This window comes from Engystomops pustulosus, chromosome 9 (assembly GCF_040894005.1).
Source record: "Engystomops pustulosus chromosome 9, aEngPut4.maternal, whole genome shotgun sequence".
Taxonomy (NCBI): domain Eukaryota; kingdom Metazoa; phylum Chordata; class Amphibia; order Anura; family Leptodactylidae; genus Engystomops; species Engystomops pustulosus.
The window spans coordinates 113309870-113323833 of record NC_092419.1 but is presented as its reverse complement, the minus strand read 5'-3'; the positions used below and the strand labels follow the sequence as shown (position 1 = coordinate 113323833).

Genomic DNA, 13964 nt, shown 5'->3' with positions numbered 1-13964 from the left:
TCCCCCGGTGGTGCCTGCAGCAGGTGGTGGCCCCTGGTGATCCCCTCTCCTGGGCCCCGCCCCCCTGTGGTGCCTGCAGCAGGTGGTGGCCCCTGGTGATCCCCTCTCCTGGGCTCCGCTCCCCCGGTGGTGCCTGCAGCAGGTGGTGGCCCCTGGTGATCCCCTCTCCTGGGCCCCGCTCCCCCGGTGTTGCCTGCAGCAGGTGGTGGCCCCTGGTGATCCCCTCTCCTGGGCCCCGCTCCCCCGGTGGTGCCTGCAGCAGGTGGTGGCCCCTGGTGATCCCCTCTCCTGGGCCCCGCTCCCCCGGTGGTGCCTGCAGCAGGTGGTGGCCCCTGGTGATCCCCTCTCCTGGGCCCCGCCCCCCTGTGGTGCCTGCAGCAGGTGGTGGCCCCTGGTGATCCCCTCTCCTGGGGCCCCGCTCCCCCGGTGGTGCCTGCAGCAGGTGGTGGCCCCTGGTGATCCCCTCTCCTGGGCCCCGCTCCCCCGGTGGTGCCTGCAGCAGGTGGTGGCCCCTGGTGATCCCCTCTCCTGGGCCCCGCCCCCCTGTGGTGCCTGCAGCAGGTGGTGGCCCCTGGTGATCCCCTCTCCTGAGCTCCGCTCCCCCGGTGGTGCCTGCAGCAGGTGGTGGCCCCTGGTGATCCCCTCTCCTGAGCTCCGCTCCCCCGGTGGTGCCTGCAGCAGGTGGTGGCCCCTGGTGATCCCCTCTCCTGGGCCCCGCTCCCCCGGTGGTGCCTGCAGCAGGTGGTGGCCCCTGGTGATCCCCTCTCCTGGGCCCCGCTCCCCCGGTGGTGCCTGCAGCAGGTGGTGGCCCCTGGTGATCCCCTCTCCTGGGCCCCGCTCCCCCGGTGGTGCCTGCAGCAGGTGGTGGCCCCTGGTGATCCCCTCTCCTGGGCCCCGCTCCCCCGGTGGTGCCTGCAGCAGGTGGTGGCCCCTGGTGATCCCCTCTCCTGGGCCCCGCTCCCCCGGTGGTGCCTTCAGCAGGTGGTGGCCCCTGGTGATCCCCTCTCCTGGGCCCCGCTCCCCCGGTGGTGCCTGCAGCAGGTGGTGGCCCCTAGTGATCCCCTCTCCTGAGCTCCGCTCCCCCGGTAGTGCCTGCAGCAGGTGGTGGCCCCTGGTGATCCCCTCTCCTGGGCCCCGCTCCCCCGGTGGTGCCTTCAGCAGGTGGTGGCCCCTGGTGATCCCCTCTCCTGGGCCCCGCTCCCCCTGTGGTGCCTGCAGCAGGTGGTGGCCCCTGGTGATCCCCTCTCCTGGGCCCCGCCCCCCTGTGGTGCCTGCAGCAGGTGGTGGCCCCTGGTGATCCCCTCTCCTGGGCCCCGCTCCCCCGGTGGTGCCTGCAGCAGGTGGTGGCCCCTGGTGATCCCCTCTCCTGGGCCCCGCTCCCCCGGTGGTGCCTGCAGCAGGTGGTGGCCCCTGGTGATCCCCTCTCCTGGGCCCCGCTCCCCCGGTGGTGCCTGCAGCAGGTGGTGGCCCCTGGTGATCCCCTCTCCTGGGCCCCGCTCCCCCGGTGGTGCCTGCAGCAGGTGGTGGCCCCTGGTGATCCCCTCTCCTGGGCCCCGCTCCCCCTGTGGTGCCTGCAGCAGGTGGTGGCCCCTGGTGATCCCCTCTCCTGGGCCCCGCTCCCCCGGTGGTGCCTGCAGCAGGTGGTGGCCCCTGGTGATCCCCTCTCCTGGGGCCCCGCTCCCCCGGTGGTGCCTGCAGCAGGTGGTGGCCCCTGGTGATCCCCTCTCCTGGGCCCCGCTCCCCCGGTGGTGCCTGCAGCAGGTGGTGGCCCCTGGTGATCCCCTCTCCTGGGCCCCGCTCCCCCGGTGGTGCCTGCAGCAGGTGGTGGCCCCTGGTGATCCCCTCTCCTGGGCCCCGCTCCCCCGGTGGTGCCTGCAGCAGGTGGTGGCCCCTGGTGATCCCCTCTCCTGGGGCCCCGCTCCCCCGGTGGTGCCTGCAGCAGGTGGTGGCCCCTGGTGATCCCCTCTCCTGGGCCCCGCTCCCCCGGTGGTGCCTGCAGCAGGTGGTGGCCCCTGGTGATCCCCTCTCCTGGGCCCCGCTCCCCCGGTGGTGCCTGCAGCAGGTGGTGGCCCCTGGTGATCCCCTCTCCTGGGCCCCGCTCCCCCGGTGGTGCCTGCAGCAGGTGGTGGCCCCTGGTGATCCCCTCTCCTGGGGCCCCGCTCCCCCGGTGGTGCCTGCAGCAGGTGGTGGCCCCTGGTGATCCCCTCTCCTGGGCCCCGCTCCCCCGGTGGTGCCTGCAGCAGGTGGTGGCCCCTGGTGATCCCCTCTCCTGGGCCCCGCTCCCCCGGTGGTGCCTGCAGCAGGTGGTGGCCCCTGGTGATCCCCTCTCCTGGGCCCCGCTCCCCCGGTGGTGCCTGCAGCAGGTGGTGGCCCCTGGTGATCCCCTCTCCTGGGCCCCGCCCCCCTGTGGTGCCTGCAGCAGGTGGTGGCCCCTGGTGATCCCCTCTCCTGGGCCCCGCTCCCCCGGTGGTGCCTGCAGCAGGTGGTGGCCCCTGGTGATCCCCTCTCCTGGGCTCCGCTCCCTCCGTGGCGCCTGCACCAGACGGGGCCACCCAAGATTTCCTGACTAGTCACATGTAAATAAAAGACTTTTATGTGACGTTCCTCGCGTTCGGTGAATCTCTTTATTGTGATGATAAGAAGGCAGAAACTTGTCCCCATCCGGGAAGAGCCGCAGCGACATTCATACAACACAAACATTTCTATGGAAACCCTCAATGACCGGCAGCTCATAGACCTCACCGGGACCTGGCAGCAGCAAGAGGAGCTGCTGTACAGAGAGGGAGATGACATATATTACTGCCCCTGCTGCTCTGTGTGCCCCACATTTATCACCAAGACTCAGAATTGTGTCCCACGCTGCATGTTACAGGTGCAATAATAGCACCCACACACAGGACACTGCACTACTACCGACACGTGGGCCCATGTGCTACACTGCCTATAGATTGTACATAGTGTCCCATCTGTCCTCCTGCTCTATAACATTCTGCCTGCAGATAGGACACTATGTACAATGTGCTCAGCTCCTCCTGCTCTATAACATGCCGCCTGCAGATAGGACACTATGTACAATGTGCTCAGCTCCTCCTGCTCTATAACATGCTTCCTGCAGATAGGACACTATGTACAATGTGCTCAGCTCCTCCTGCTCTATAACATGCTGCCTGCAGATAGGACACTATGTACAATCTGCTCAGCTCCTCCTGCTCTATAACATGCTGCCTGCAGATAGGACACTATGTACAATGTGCTCAGCTCCTCCTGCTCTATAACATGCCGCCTGCAGATAGGACACTATGTACAATGTGCTCAGCTCCTCCTGCTCTATAACATGCTTCCTGCAGATAGGACACTATGTACAATGTGCTCAGCTCCTCCTGCTCTATAACATGCTGCCTGCAGATAGGACACTATGTACAATCTGCTCAGCTCCTCCTGCTCTATAACATGCTGCCTGCAGATAGGACACTATGTACAATGTGCTCAGCTCCTCCTGCTCTATAACATGCCGCCTGCAGATAGGACACTATGTACAATGTGCTCAGCTCCTCCTGCTCTATAACATGCTTCCTGCAGATAGGACACTATGTACAATGTGCTCAGCTCCTCCTGCTCTATAACATGCTGCCTGCAGATAGGACACTATGTACAATCTGCTCAGCTCCTCCTGCTCTATAACATGCTGCCTGCAGATAGGACACTATGTACAATGTGCTCAGCTCCTCCTGCTCTATAACATGCCGCCTGCAGATAGGACACTATGTACAATGTGCTCAGCTCCTCCTGCTCTATAACATGCTTCCTGCAGATAGGACACTATGTACAATGTGCTCAGCTCCTCCTGCTCTATAACATGCTGCCTGCAGATAGGACACTATGTACAATCTGCTCAGCTCCTCCTGCTCTATAACATGCTGCCTGCAGATAGGACACTATGTACAATGTGCTCAGCTCCTCCTGCTCTATAACATGCTTCCTGCAGATAGGACACTATGTACCATGTGTTCAGCTCCTCCTGCTCTATAACATGCTGCCTGCAGATAGGACACTATGTACAATCTGCTCAGCTCCTCCTGCTCTATAACATGCTGCCTGCAGATAGGACACTATGTACAATGTGCTCAGCTCCTCCTGCTCTATAACATGCTTCCTGCAGATAGGACACTATGTACCATGTGTTCAGCTCCTCCTGCTCTATAACATGCTGCCTGCAGATAGGACACTATGTACAATCTGCTCAGCTCCTCCTGCTCTATAACATGCTACCTGCAGATAGGACACTATGTACCATGTGCTCAGCTCCTCCTGCTCTATACCATGCTGCCTGCAGATAGGACACTATGTACAATGTGCTCAGCTCCTCCTGCTCTATAACATGCTGCCTGCAGATAGGACACTATGTACAATCTGCTCAGCTCCTCCTGCTCTATAACATGCAGCCTGCAGATAGGACACTATGTACAATGTGCTCAGCTCCTCCTGCTCTATAACATGCTACCTGCAGATAGGACACTATGTACAATGTGCTCAGCTCCTCCTGCTCTATAACATGCTGCCTGCAGATAGGACACTATGTACAATCTGCTCAGCTCCTACTGCTCTATAACAAGCTGCCTGCAGATAGGACACTGTGTACAATGTGCTCAGCTCCTCCTGCTCTATAACATGCTGCCTGCAGATAGGACACCATGTACAATGTGCTCAGCTCCTCCTGCTCTATAACATGCTGCCTGCAGATAGGACACTATGTACAATGTGCTCAGCTCCTCCTGCTCTATAACATGCTGCCTGCAGATAGGACACTGTGTACAATGTGCTCAGCTCCTCCTGCTCTATAACATGCTGCCTGCAGATAGGACACTATGTACAATGTGCTCAGCTCCTCTTGCTGTATAACATGCTGCCTGCAGATAGGACACTATGTACAATGTGCTCAGCTCCTCCTGCTCTATAACATGCTGCCTGCAGATAGGACACTATGTACAATGTGCTCAGCTCCTCCTGCTCTATAACATGCTGCCTGCACATAGGACACTATGTACAATGTGCTCAGCTCCTCCTGCTCTATAACATGCTGCCTGCAGATAGGACACTATGTACAATGTGCTCAGATCCTCCTGCTCTATAACATGCTGCCTGCAGATAGGACACTATGCACAATGTGCTCAGCTCCTCCTGCTCTATAACATGCTGCCTGCAAATAGGACACTATGTACAATGTGCTCAGCTCCTTCTGCTCTATAACATGCAGCCTGCAGATAGGACACTATGTACAATGTGCTCAGCTCCTCCTGCTCTATAACATGCTGCCTGCAAATAGGACACTATGTACAATGTGCTCAGCTCCTCCTGCTCTATAACATGCTGCCTGCAGATAGGACACTATGTACAATGTGCTCAGCTCCTCTTGCTGTATAACATGCTGCCTGCAGATAGGACACTATGTACAATGTGCTCAGCTCCTCCTGCTCTATAACATGCTGCCTGCAGATAGGACACTATGCACAATGTGCTCAGCTCCTCCTGCTCTATAACATGCTGCCTGCAAATAGGACACTATGTACAATGTGCTCAGCTCCTTCTGCTCTATAACATGCAGCCTGCAGATAGGACACTATGTACAATGTGCTCAGCTCCTCCTGCTCTATAACATGCTGCCTGCAAATAGGACACTATGTACAATGTGCTCAGCTCCTTCTGCTCTATAACATGCTGCCTGCAGATAGGACACTATGTACAATCTGCTCAGCTCCTCCTGCTCTATAACATGCTGCCTGCAAATAGGACACCATGTACAATGTGCTCAGCTCCTCCTGCTCTATAACATGCTGCCTGCAGATAGGACACTATGTACAATGTGCTCAGCTCCTCTTGCTGTATAACATGCTGCCTGCAGATAGGACACTATGTACAATGTGCTCAGCTCCTACTGCTCTATAACAAGCTGCCTGCAGATAGGACACTATGTACAATGTGCTCAGCTCCTCTTGCTGTATAACATGCTGCCTGCAGATAGGACACTATGTACAATCTGCTCAGCTCCTACTGCTCTATAACATGCTGCCTGCAGATAGGACACTGTGTACAATGTGCTCAGCTCCTCCTGCTCTATAACATGCTGCCTGCAGATAGGACACTGTGTACAATGTGCTCAGCTCCTCCTGCTCTATAACATGCTGCCTGCAGATAGGACACTATGTACAATGTGCTCAGCTCCTCCTGCTCTATAACATGCTGCCTGCAGATAGGACACTATGTACAATCTTCTCAGCTCCTCCTGCTCTATAACATGCTGCCTGCAGATAGGACACTATGTACAATGTGCTCAGCTCCTCCTGCTCTATAACATGCTGCCTGCAGATAGGACACCATGTACAATGTGCTCAGCTCCTCCTGCTCTATAACATGCTGCCTGCAGATAGGACACTATGTACAATGTGCTCAGCTCCTCTTGCTGTATAACATGCTGCCTGCAGATAGGACACTATGTACAATGTGCTCAGCTCCTACTGCTCTATAACAAGCTGCCTGCAGATAGGACACTATGTACAATGTGCTCAGCTCCTCTTGCTGTATAACATGCTGCCTGCAGATAGGACACTATGTACAATCTGCTCAGCTCCTACTGCTCTATAACATGCTGCCTGCAGATAGGACACTGTGTACAATGTGCTCAGCTCCTCCTGCTCTATAACATGCTGCCTGCAGATAGGACACTGTGTACAATGTGCTCAGCTCCTCCTGCTCTATAACATGCTGCCTGCAGATAGGACACTATGTACAATGTGCTCAGCTCCTCCTGCTCTATAACATGCTGCCTGCAGATAGGACACTATGTACAATCTTCTCAGCTCCTCCTGCTCTATAACATGCTGCCTGCAGATAGGACACTATGTACAATGTGCTCAGCTCCTCCTGCTCTATAACATGCTGCCTGCAGATAGGACACCATGTACAATGTGCTCAGCTCCTCCTGCTCTATAACATGCTGTCTGCAGATAGGACACTATGTACAATGTGCTCAGCTCCTCCTGCTCTATAACATGCTTCCTGCAGATAGGACACTATGTACCATGTGTTCAGCTCCTCCTGCTCTATAACATGCTGCCTGCAGATAGGACACTATGTACAATCTGCTCAGCTCCTCCTGCTCTATAACATGCTGCCTGCAGATAGGACACTATGTACAATGTGCTCAGCTCCTCCTGCTCTATAACATGCTTCCTGCAGATAGGACACTATGTACCATGTGTTCAGCTCCTCCTGCTCTATAACATGCTGCCTGCAGATAGGACACTATGTACAATCTGCTCAGCTCCTCCTGCTCTATAACATGCTACCTGCAGATAGGACACTATGTACCATGTGCTCAGCTCCTCCTGCTCTATACCATGCTGCCTGCAGATAGGACACTATGTACAATGTGCTCAGCTCCTCCTGCTCTATAACATGCTGCCTGCAGATAGGACACTATGTACAATCTGCTCAGCTCCTCCTGCTCTATAACATGCAGCCTGCAGATAGGACACTATGTACAATGTGCTCAGCTCCTCCTGCTCTATAACATGCTACCTGCAGATAGGACACTATGTACAATGTGCTCAGCTCCTCCTGCTCTATAACATGCTGCCTGCAGATAGGACACTATGTACAATCTGCTCAGCTCCTACTGCTCTATAACAAGCTGCCTGCAGATAGGACACTGTGTACAATGTGCTCAGCTCCTCCTGCTCTATAACATGCTGCCTGCAGATAGGACACCATGTACAATGTGCTCAGCTCCTCCTGCTCTATAACATGCTGCCTGCAGATAGGACACTATGTACAATGTGCTCAGCTCCTCCTGCTCTATAACATGCTGCCTGCAGATAGGACACTGTGTACAATGTGCTCAGCTCCTCCTGCTCTATAACATGCTGCCTGCAGATAGGACACTATGTACAATGTGCTCAGCTCCTCTTGCTGTATAACATGCTGCCTGCAGATAGGACACTATGTACAATGTGCTCAGCTCCTCCTGCTCTATAACATGCTGCCTGCAGATAGGACACTATGTACAATGTGCTCAGCTCCTCCTGCTCTATAACATGCTGCCTGCACATAGGACACTATGTACAATGTGCTCAGCTCCTCCTGCTCTATAACATGCTGCCTGCAGATAGGACACTATGTACAATGTGCTCAGATCCTCCTGCTCTATAACATGCTGCCTGCAGATAGGACACTATGCACAATGTGCTCAGCTCCTCCTGCTCTATAACATGCTGCCTGCAAATAGGACACTATGTACAATGTGCTCAGCTCCTTCTGCTCTATAACATGCAGCCTGCAGATAGGACACTATGTACAATGTGCTCAGCTCCTCCTGCTCTATAACATGCTGCCTGCAAATAGGACACTATGTACAATGTGCTCAGCTCCTCCTGCTCTATAACATGCTGCCTGCAGATAGGACACTATGTACAATGTGCTCAGCTCCTCTTGCTGTATAACATGCTGCCTGCAGATAGGACACTATGTACAATGTGCTCAGCTCCTCCTGCTCTATAACATGCTGCCTGCAGATAGGACACTATGCACAATGTGCTCAGCTCCTCCTGCTCTATAACATGCTGCCTGCAAATAGGACACTATGTACAATGTGCTCAGCTCCTTCTGCTCTATAACATGCAGCCTGCAGATAGGACACTATGTACAATGTGCTCAGCTCCTCCTGCTCTATAACATGCTGCCTGCAAATAGGACACTATGTACAATGTGCTCAGCTCCTTCTGCTCTATAACATGCTGCCTGCAGATAGGACACTATGTACAATCTGCTCAGCTCCTCCTGCTCTATAACATGCTGCCTGCAAATAGGACACCATGTACAATGTGCTCAGCTCCTCCTGCTCTATAACATGCTGCCTGCAGATAGGACACTATGTACAATGTGCTCAGCTCCTCTTGCTGTATAACATGCTGCCTGCAGATAGGACACTATGTACAATGTGCTCAGCTCCTACTGCTCTATAACAAGCTGCCTGCAGATAGGACACTATGTACAATGTGCTCAGCTCCTCTTGCTGTATAACATGCTGCCTGCAGATAGGACACTATGTACAATCTGCTCAGCTCCTACTGCTCTATAACATGCTGCCTGCAGATAGGACACTGTGTACAATGTGCTCAGCTCCTCCTGCTCTATAACATGCTGCCTGCAGATAGGACACTGTGTACAATGTGCTCAGCTCCTCCTGCTCTATAACATGCTGCCTGCAGATAGGACACTATGTACAATGTGCTCAGCTCCTCCTGCTCTATAACATGCTGCCTGCAGATAGGACACTATGTACAATCTTCTCAGCTCCTCCTGCTCTATAACATGCTGCCTGCAGATAGGACACTATGTACAATGTGCTCAGCTCCTCCTGCTCTATAACATGCTGCCTGCAGATAGGACACCATGTACAATGTGCTCAGCTCCTCCTGCTCTATAACATGCTGCCTGCAGATAGGACACTATGTACAATATGCTCAGCTCCTCTTGCTGTATAACATGCTGCCTGCAGATAGGACACTATGTACAATGTGCTCAGCTCCTACTGCTCTATAACAAGCTGCCTGCAGATAGGACACTATGTACAATGTGCTCAGCTCCTCTTGCTGTATAACATGCTGCCTGCAGATAGGACACTATGTACAATCTGCTCAGCTCCTACTGCTCTATAACATGCTGCCTGCAGATAGGACACTGTGTACAATGTGCTCAGCTCCTCCTGCTCTATAACATGCTGCCTGCAGATAGGACACTGTGTACAATGTGCTCAGCTCCTCCTGCTCTATAACATGCTGCCTGCAGATAGGACACTATGTACAATGTGCTCAGCTCCTCCTGCTCTATAACATGCTGCCTGCAGATAGGACACTATGTACAATCTTCTCAGCTCCTCCTGCTCTATAACATGCTGCCTGCAGATAGGACACTATGTACAATGTGCTCAGCTCCTCCTGCTCTATAACATGCTGCCTGCAGATAGGACACCATGTACAATGTGCTCAGCTCCTCCTGCTCTATAACATGCTGTCTGCAGATAGGACACTATGTACAATGTGCTCAGCTCCTCCTGCTCTATAACATGCTGCCTGCAGATAGGATACTATGTACAATGTGCTCAGCTCCTCCTGCTCTATAACATGCTGCCTGCAGATAGGATACTATGTACAATGTTCTCAGCTCCTCCTGCTCTATAACATGCTGCCTGCAGATAGGATACTATGTACAATGTGCTCAGCTCCTCCTGCTCTATAACATGCTGCCTGCAGATAGGATACTATGTACAATGTTCTCAGCTCCTCCTGCTCTATAACATGCTGCCTGCAGCTAGGACACTATACAAGCTGCTCATGGTGTCAGCCTATAAATGACGAGGGAGGTAGTGGACATGCGGCACCACCTTCTGCTGTGCTGATACAACTGCTCAGCTATGTCGAAGAATGAAGAGCATTTCTTTTAACAACTGCAAACCGTCCACCATGTCTGCAATTATATCACAGCAGCCTCCACGGAGAATGAAGAGTAGAAGTCCATGAGGCTGCTGTGACTTCATGTGATCAGATACATGCATGGGGAACAGTTTGCTATTGTTAACAGGCTAAACTGTGGCCAGTAAGGAGGCATAAGAATGGGAAGGGCTGGCCAAGCAGGCCACACACCCTTCTGATGTCTTCCAATAGATAAAAGGCGATTTTTGTGGATGTAAGGGATGTCACTGGCTGTGAGCTGAGCTCCGATTGGTTGTTTTGTAACAAAAGTTCTAGTTGCTCACTGATAAATCCGGCCCTAGTACGATGTGTGGTGATGTAGCACCCCCTGTAGCTACCCCCTGGAGCTGCAGGCAGTGGGTGCCCCCATGTATGACCCCCCCACCCATGTCCTGCCCTCAGTATAGCGCCTCTCCCAGGGCACCAGCCTGTAGGACCATATTCCATCATCTCACGCTGCAGCCGCCTCCAGGGAACCTCACCGATTCTTACAGGACTCTCAGTCACTGGGGCTCAGATATTATTTACAGCTTGGAAGGAACTGCAACCGTAATAACAGGGAGTCATGCGGAACACCAGACACAAAATACTGTACAAACTTTATTCATATTGTGCAAACATGAACAAAATATTCTGAACAAACGCAGCGAGTGACTGCGGCCCAAGGTCACGTGCAGGGGACACCGCAAGAGCCGAGTGTGAATGAGGAATTAATATAGAGAGTACATTATAAAACCTCTACAGAGAGAAATTACAGAACCTGGAACATCCTGCAGCAGCCTGGGCACATCCTCAGGCAGGTAAGTGCAGCCGCTGATCATCACTACCCCTTCCCACAAGACTAGTAACGTGTGAGGCTCAGCTCACATCTTCAGTTATCATGAGCCAAAACCAGGAAGAGGTGAAACCGTCCAGCAACTACAGGGGTCAGTACCGCTGGGGCCATCATCCTGCACCAGCGCATGACGGGCCCTTGATGTAACAGGCAGCTCAGTATATTTCTACATGAGATCCTACCCGTCAGAGAAATGCACAATTAGAAATCTGGCGATCATGTGACCGCGCCGCCCCGATAAAGTGTACACCACCGGCCCCGCCCCCTGCCCCACCATGAGATCATCTCACACCGCGCACTAGCAACTTCACTCATTTCTGGGCTTCTACACCAGTTATTATGGGACATTATCAAAGCTTCTGCCAGATAACTGAAACAACAACTAGTGAAACATGACGCAACCCCCCCCACGTTCAAGGATAATCCAACCGCAGCACACGACCTTCTCACTCCGCAGCCGTCACCTAGGAACAAGAACACAATTTTATGGTTCATCCCTTGAATATATCCAACTTACACCAGGTTATAAGATTCTACCCGTATACATCAATGCGAGATACCCCAGATACAGGCGAGTGCTCTGTAACCCTCCCCGTGAGGACAAGCACCCCAGAATTACACATGTCCGGCTGGTAATCATTCTTAGCACCCATGGGTGGGGGCACCGAGCGTAGACGCAGCCGCCATCCTCTATGCCACCTAATGACACAGACACGAGACCAGGGACATGTCTGCAACGCCTCTAGGGGCAAGGAGAGGTCTAACCAAAGAGGGGACATACCTGCACAGCCGGAGACTGGGGGAGCAGCACCCACCTGCAGGAAACAAGGAGACATTGCATCACCCAAGACGCCACAAACCCAGCACTTCAGGCTAAAGGCTTTCCAGCCGCATGCAGGTACTCCAGATACAGGCGAGTGGTAACACCGTGCCGCCGCCCCCCCCCCCCCCCCATGACAAGCACCACCCCAGCATTACACGTGTCCGGCTGGTAATCATTCTTAGCACCCATGGAGGGGGGGCACCGAGCGTAGACGCAGCCGCCATCCTCTATGCCACCTAATGACACAGACATGAGACCAGGGACATGTCTGCAACGCCTCTAGGGGCAAGGAGAAGCCAAATCCAGACACAACTCACCTGCCCAGCCCAATGCTACAGGACGCTGCACCCACCTGCAGGACACAAGGAGAACAGATCAGTCTGAATTATCTGAGCCTTCTATAACCAAGTACACAAGGGGGCACTTACACCCTCCCCCCCCCCACCCGAGGGTCTAGCAACCAGCAAAAGAACTTTCTCTTCCCCATTAACACACAGCCCCCACATGATAAACAAGTCTATGCGCCCCAGTAGGGTCACGATGTCCGGCTGGTAATCATTCTTAGCACCCATAGGGGGGGGCACCGAGCGTAGACACAGCCGCCATCCTCTATGCCACCTAATGACACAGACACGAGACCAGGGACATGTCTGCAACGCCTCTAGGGGCAAGGAGAGGTCTAAATAAAGGGGGGACATACCTGCACAGCCGGAGACTGGGGGAGCGGCACCCACCTGCAGGAAACAAGGTCAGACATCACCCAAGACGCCACAGACACCCAACACTTCAGGCTAAAGGCTTTCCAGCCGCATGCAGTAACCACAGATACGGGTGTGGTCTGTAACCCCCCCCTCCCGTGAGGACAAGCAACACCCCAGAATTACATGTCCGGCTGGTAATCATTCTTAGCACCCATGGATGAGGGCACCGAGCGTAGACGCAGCCGCCATCCTCTATGCCACCTAATGACACAGACACGAGACCAGGGACATGTCTGCAACGCCTCTAGGGGCAAGGAGAGGTCTAACCAAAGAGGGGACATACCTGCACAGCCGGAGACTGGGGGAGCGGCACCCACCTGCAGGACAAGGGAACACATGAGCACAGCCAACTACTACCCCCATCATCTACACCAATACATGGTGCAGAAGAAAATCAGCACAAAACACAACCCCCCCAAATGTGCGGCAGAAGCCATTCTAAGTGCCCAAAGAGACACCAAGTGTAGACACCGCCAGCACCTGCTCTATGCCCCCCATACCAGAGGTGAGACCACCCGGCACACCCGCCACCCCTCCAGGGGCAACTAGGGAGAGGGGGGCAAATACTCACAAGGCGCTCCACAACCCCCACCCATAGAAGAGCCTGCGCCCCTGGGAGAGGGTCAAAGCTGAGGGGCCGCTCAAGACACACGTACGGACACTGATCACTCACAGCAAGGACTATAACCCCTATCAGGTCTCTCACCTCCTTCACCGACCGCAGACTCCGCACAGAGAGGAGGGACATGCGCAAACCAAGTCTTATATAGCCGACTACGGAGCACAGGAGGGGTCAGACTTATACAGATGACGGAATCACCAGAAGCTGTCGGCGGTCACGTGTCACTAGGCGTCATGTGACTGATTAGTATGGGCGGGGCGGAGGCAGGATCCGGGGAAATGTGCAAAGACAAAGGAGGGGGAGGAGCCCAGGAGGGGAGGAGCTCCGGGACCTATGGTTGTGGGGTCACAAGATCCCCTCCTTCTCCTCATCCTGTGCTGCCATCTAGTGGTGCTGT

The 13964-nt window shown here is 54.3% G+C and overlaps 1 long non-coding RNA gene and 4 other non-coding genes across 5 annotated transcripts; all 5 read right to left on the bottom strand.

The window, feature by feature from the left end:
• Nucleotides 1–11113: 11113 nt before the first annotated feature.
• On the bottom strand, nt 11114–13733 carry LOC140078037 (uncharacterized). Its single transcript, XR_011849883.1, has 6 exons — nt 13652–13733; nt 13229–13262; nt 12885–12918; nt 12502–12536; nt 12143–12176; nt 11114–11825 (listed from the first exon to the last, which is right to left on the bottom strand). It is a non-coding gene; the product is annotated as an uncharacterized lncRNA (long non-coding RNA).
• On the bottom strand, nt 11982–12114 carry LOC140101511 (small nucleolar RNA SNORA17). Its single transcript, XR_011850107.1, has one exon. It is a non-coding gene; the product is annotated as a small nucleolar RNA SNORA17 (small nucleolar RNA).
• Nucleotides 12341–12474, bottom strand: LOC140101512 (small nucleolar RNA SNORA17). The gene has a single exon (XR_011850108.1). It is a non-coding gene; the product is annotated as a small nucleolar RNA SNORA17 (small nucleolar RNA).
• On the bottom strand, nt 12724–12856 carry LOC140101510 (small nucleolar RNA SNORA17). Its single transcript, XR_011850106.1, has one exon. It is a non-coding gene; the product is annotated as a small nucleolar RNA SNORA17 (small nucleolar RNA).
• LOC140101509 (small nucleolar RNA SNORA17) lies at nt 13068–13200 on the bottom strand. The gene has a single exon (XR_011850105.1). It is a non-coding gene; the product is annotated as a small nucleolar RNA SNORA17 (small nucleolar RNA).
• Nucleotides 13734–13964: the final 231 nt, after the last annotated feature.